We start from the raw sequence: 6140 nt of genomic DNA, 5'->3' as shown, positions 1-6140 counted from the left end.
CGCCCACGCGCCGCGCAGCCAATCGCAGAGACGGGAGGGGACGGGACCGGGGGGCGGGGCCTGAGGGCGGGGCCCGGCCTCGAGGCCAGTGAAGCCCTGGGGCGAGTGGGCTGAGCCTGCGCTGCGCCGCCTCCTTTCAATCTTGGGCGGGCGCGAAAAAAGACAACTTGGGTCGCCACATCGGATCGCTACGTCTTTCCCCCCGCCCCAGGGCATTTCTCTTGCTTTAAGAGGCGCTGGAAGAGGAGCTAGTATGTTGCCGATGAGGACCAGATGGAGGTCGTAGCTCGGGACTATGGACAGCGACATCTACTGTTTGCTCCGGAGTCACCATCCCCCGACCTTTAGCTGCCCAACGGAAAGGAAATACGCCGGCTCCGGGGCGGGGACAAGGGAGGACACCGGGGACGCCCCCACCCGGAACCTCAGTGCAGCCTGGCTTTATCTCCCAAGAAGATAAAACCTCCCGGGCCTATGCATCATAAAAATAGCTGACCTTTATAGAGGTCCAGCCGTGTGCCAGGTGCTGGGCTCAGTGTGTCCGTGGATTATTCTCTCTAAATCTTCCAACAGTTCCACGAGACGGTTACTCTGACTGTCCCCATCTTACAGATGAGCTAAACGAGGTTCAGAGGGGTAAAGTAGTCTGCCCGAGTCACACAGCTACTGGGGGAGGGGCAGGCGGAGGTGTCTCCTGCCACACACTTTACAGCTCTGGAGTCGTGTGTCCCCCCGCCCCCTCCGTGGACTCTGGAGGGGCTGAAAGGCCCCTGGGAGGCAACAGTAATGTTAAAATATTTACTAACATGGATGGAGCACTTATGTGTGGAGGACTCATTTCTTTAATTCCCTCATTAACCCTAGGAGCTTAGCACCCATTATACAGCCTACTTTATAGATCATAAAACAGGCTCAGAAGTGTTCCATAATTTGCCTAAATCGCACAGTTGGAATACAAACCCAGTTCTGACTTCAAGGGCTTCCATTTATTTTCAGACCCTTTATTTTACAGGTGGGAAAACTAAGGTCAGAGAAGTGGCCGCAGAGTTATGGGCAACAAGTCAGGACCGGAAGCCTGGGGCCCTTGTCCCTGACCCCAGGGACAGAAGAGCTTTTTAGGGGTCGTGCCCATCTGTGGATACAGAGATGTAGCCAGGAATGTTTACTGTTTGCAGCTCAGTATGGAGACCTGCACCCTGCTCTTTACCCCCGATGCCTCCAAACCTGCAAATGCATACTTCTGATGGCGTGGGGGCAGGGGAGAGAATAAGGAGCCTGGCCCATTAAGCCAGGAATGCCAGCAGAGCATTTCTCAAAAGCAGTCTTTGTAAATCTGCATCAGGATCCCTGGGGAGCCCATTAAACACCTGGAGCCTAGGCCTCCCTGACCCACCGGATCAGTCTGGGTGCACAGGAGAATACTGGCCCTTTAACAAGCTCCCCAGGGGCCCTGATGCCCAAAAGAGTGTGGAAATTGCCAGAGTGATTTCCTAGGGCTGTTCCCAAGGAAAGTCTGCGTTCTTTCATATAATTGCAATGCTTAACCCAAAGGGATGGATGATTTATTTCAGGAATTGATGCACCCGGCAGCACGTTTTGGGCACAGCAACCCTTCTCAAGACTTGGGGACTGTGCCCGTGTCGTGCTGTGAAGGAGAGGAGTATGTCCACACAGAATCAGCCGAGCAGCTCACTGGCTGGTAGACAGGGTCCCCGGGCTCCTTGAGATTTTATCATCACGGATGCTTTGGACACTGGGGAAAGTGAGGGTCCTTCTCTGCCCCTCTCTGGAGGCTGCTCATGCAACTTTTCCCTGGGGACAGGAAGTGGCAGTCTGAGGGGGGCGATTTCTTGTAAAGGGTCCCTTAGGATTGGGGCCTGGGGTGGAGAAGCTCAGAGCCCAGCTAGTCCTGTGGGGTGGCCTCCAGAGCAGTGTGAACGACCTGGGGGCTCACACCAAGCCCTCCTTTCATCGGCCCCCAGCAGAAGCACCCTGCCCTGAGAAGACAGTACAAGCCACCCATAGGTCTCCTGACAACAGCGCTACAGAACTTCAGAGAAACCTTGGCAGAAATACAACCCAATACTCACATTTGAGAAACTGAGGTCCCAACAGCCTTTGTTTGACACTGGGGCACCCGTCTTCTCAACTAGAAACCCATGGATAAAAATGCCTGAGTTTGGGGCTTTGGATTCAGGGTCAGCCATAAGCAGAGGAAGGCGGGCCGGGAGACAGATGAGGATTCAAACTGATCTGACCCCCAGCCCCCAAAAGGCATCCATCTCCTCATTTGTGAAAGGAACAGACTGGACAGGTGTTCCCTAAACATCTGATGGCCTTGGGTTCCATGGGGGCCAAGAAGCTGGGCATGGGGCAGAGGCAGGGGGCCGCATCAGCCCAGGGCCACGGGGGAGCTCTGTGAAGACTCATCTATCACTTTCATCCATCAGGCTCTGCGGCATCTGGTTTTTCCTACCTTAATCGCATCAGCGTGATGGATAGTCATGGGACCCAGATTGCATTATGGGGTTAATTTATTACATTTTTGAATACCCAATTGCTGGGAGACTGTTTTTCAAAATTATTTGCATATTTTTCACCATAATGACAATATGTAGGAAGGCATCTGGGAGGGAAGGATGGATGTTTAGGAGGAGAGAGAGCTTATTTGCCAACTGGAGCAGGTCTCTGAGGGTCTGCAATGGGTCTGCAACAGGACCCGAAAGAAAATCACTCCCGAGAGACATTTAAATTGAAACCAAGAGAAAGCAAGATGCGAGAAAGTCTTGCAAAGACTGAAGTCTGCATGGGCAAAGAAGGCTTCCTGGGGTTCACTGAACAAACACGCAATGAGTGAACTGAGGAAAACAACAGGCAGTGAAGGTCCAGACCCCTAAGATGCTCCAAAGAAAGTCCCTCCTGTACCCACCAGGCTGACCACAGGACATATTGTCCCATCCCTGCCTAAGGGTCCCAGGACACCAAACACAGGGGGATGGAGGGAGCCTCAGAGTCAGCCTCAAATAGCCTGGTGACAGTCCCACTGACACGCCAATGCTCGGGGCCCCGCCAGTTGGGATGCCCATGAGTAAAGACCCAGCCTCATTCATTCTTTCAGCCCAGCACCTCACTCAGGTGCTTAGCCAAATCCAGGTTCTCAATGAGTGTGTGTTAAATGAGTGAATGAAAGAATGGAGGAATGAAATGATGGCAGACAGGGCGTCACTACCACTTGCCTGACTTGAATCCTAACTTAGTCTGGATGGGGAGCAAAGACGTCTGATTTCAGCGTGGGCTACAGATGGTGGTATGCAGAGAAGAGCTGCTTTCAAAAACAAAGCAGAGATGTGGAATGCTCGCTATGGTGCCCCCCACACCCACCAGGCTGCTCATGTGCCCAACCTGGCATTTCTCTCCCGGCCACTGCCCCTTAACCAGTTGTAAGGTCCTTCCCTCTCTGAATCTGTTTTCTCATCTGTAAAATGGGACAGTAGTAGTACCAGTTCCACTGGATTGAGGGAGGAGTAAATGAGATAGTGTTTGTAAAAATATAGAGTGCACAATGCCTGGCACATAAATGCTCAATTAACGGCTGCTATGACGATATTAATATCTATACAACATATCGAAGCCCCTGGAGCAAACACTCGGGACCAGCCATCACACTTTTCAAAACCCCATCCTAAACATCCTTAGCTGTGCCCCCTCCCTATTTCCACTTCCCAAGGCAGCAGGCAGTCCCCAAGGTACCCCAAGGGAGGACATGCATCCTCACAGCCCGAGATGCCTAAAGACAAGGAACTGTGGCCTTCTGGTGTGAGGGCTGACCTGCACAGCTGCCCCAGATCCTGGGGTCCACTTCTGACCTCGGACCCAAGCCAGGGCCCTGACCTTCGGCCAGAAACACTAGGCAGCTTCCAACACTTCAGCCAGGGCAGAGCCCACACATGCCATTCCCTCCTGGGGTTGTGCTGACTCCCCAGTGTTGTTGACCCCTTGTTAGTCCGGGGGACCTTACAAATCTTCTCAAACTTTGAACCTCTCCCCAGAAAAATGCACAGAGATACTACATGTCTTCCACAATTTCAGGGGCTCCCAGGTCCTCTGAAGTCAGCCTGCACCACAGGGTAAGAGCCCTTGATCCAGCTCAACTGCCACTTTTCAAAAAATAACTGCTTTATTGAGATATAATTCACAAGCCACCAAGTTCACCCTTTTAAAGTGTGCGGTTCAGCGGTTTTTAGTGTAGTCATAAAGTTGTGCATCAGTCACTACTATCTAATTCCAGAACATTTTCATCACTCCAAAAAGAGTCCCATACCCATTAGCCGTGGTCCCCAGTCTCCCCCAACCCCCGCGCCCCGAAACCACTAGTCTACTTTCTATCCCTATGGATTTACCCATTTTGAACATTTCATATAAATGCAATCATACGATATGTGGCCTTTTATGTCTTAGCATAATGTTTTCAGGATTCATCCAGATCGTGGCAAGTATTGGTACTTCATTCCTTTTTATGGCTAAATAATATTCCCTTGGGTGAATATTCCACATTGTGTTTATCCATTCATCAGTCGATGGACATTTGGCTTGTTTCCACTTTGGCCATTCAACTATAGGGAAACTGAGGCCCAAAGTCACCATAACCAGGATAGGCTAGGAGTCCAGGCCTCTCCTAACAGCCAGCTTTCCCCACTGCATCACTCTGGGAGAGCAGAGTCCATGCCCTGCCAAAGACGGCCCCGCCGGTGAACAGCCACGGCAACAGCAGCAGCATTTGAACCAGAATCTCCAATCGTTTGCTTCTGGTTCAGCGAATGCCTGGCCAGAGCTTCATCCTTGAAAAGGAGAATCACGCCCACTGTCCCTCTCCCAGGCCCAAGCCACCATCACCTCTTCTCTGCCACTAGTCTCCCTGCTTTTGTCCTGGCCCCACTGCAGTGGATTCTCAACTTTAGGAATCAGATGAGTTTGTCAAAACCTAAGTCAGATCATGTTTCTGCTCTCCTCATAACCCAACTCATCCTGGAGCCCATCAGGCTGATGATATTATAACAATAGCAGTTAATTTTTCTAGGGCATTTCCTATGGGGCCAGGACCTCAGGAACATTATCTCCTTACACCGGTCATGGCACTTAATCCTTGAATCCTGAGAGTTAGGGATGATGATGAGCTCAGAGAGGTTAGGCGACTTGCCAAGGGGACAAGGAATGCCATTACAAGAAAAGCCCAGGCATCTAGCCTGACTACAGCGCATGGCTCCTAAACTTCTGAGCCATCACTTGCCACACTCTGGAGAAAGAAGAAATCCATCGAAATGGAAGACACCGGGCGAGCTCTGAGCGCTGGGCTAGACTGCCACTGCCCGCCGGCCCGCCCGGTCCCGCCCCACCGCTCTTTGGTCTTTGCAGCGCTCGTGGCCCCGCTGACCCCACCGTGAGTTATGGGGGGCGAGGGACCCATAACACAGCATTCCCGGACTCCCAGGGTCGGCAGGCGCGGCGCCCCGCGCGGTGATGGATGAGCCGGCCCCGGGCTGGCTTTGTCCCGGCTGTGCCGGGCTGGGGAGCATCAGACCTACCTTGGATGGGGCGTGGCGAGAGGCGGATCGTGTTTTGCGCGCGCGCGCGCGTGTGTGTGCGCGTGTGTTTGGTAGGCAAATTGTCCTCCCTTCCTTCCCAGGTGTGTGGGGGGAGTGGGAGGGGGGGCACCAGTGCGGCCGTCAGCGCCCGCGATCCTCACCCGGTAACTGAAGACCCCTTATACCCCTGCATCGAAGAGTGATCTCTCCTAGAACCCCGCCCACGACTCCGCGCACTTTCGGAGGCTACAAAGACTCGGCGGTGCCCTGTCCCGCCTCCTTCGCACTGGGCGTTTCTTCCGTCCCATTTGACAGCCTAGGCGGAATAATCCTTTTGGGGACTGGCCGGCCCCTGTACGGCCAGACGCGGCCTCAGCTGAGCGCTCAGCTACGATCTATTGTTGGGGTCTGCCAGGGATCCCCTCCCGCGGCCCTTTGTCGCCCGCTTCCAGCGGGGCCGCTCCAGATGCGCCACCGCTGCCCGCACCCCGCCTGTCCCACGCACCCCAGGCCGCGCCGAGGCGGCTCTTACGCACCAGGAGGAGTGGGCCCGCCTCG

Source organism: Equus quagga, chromosome 5 (assembly GCF_021613505.1).
Source record: "Equus quagga isolate Etosha38 chromosome 5, UCLA_HA_Equagga_1.0, whole genome shotgun sequence".
Classification (NCBI taxonomy): Eukaryota; Metazoa; Chordata; class Mammalia; order Perissodactyla; family Equidae; genus Equus; species Equus quagga.
The sequence above is the reverse complement of the archived record's forward strand: the minus strand, read 5'-3'. Positions refer to the sequence as shown.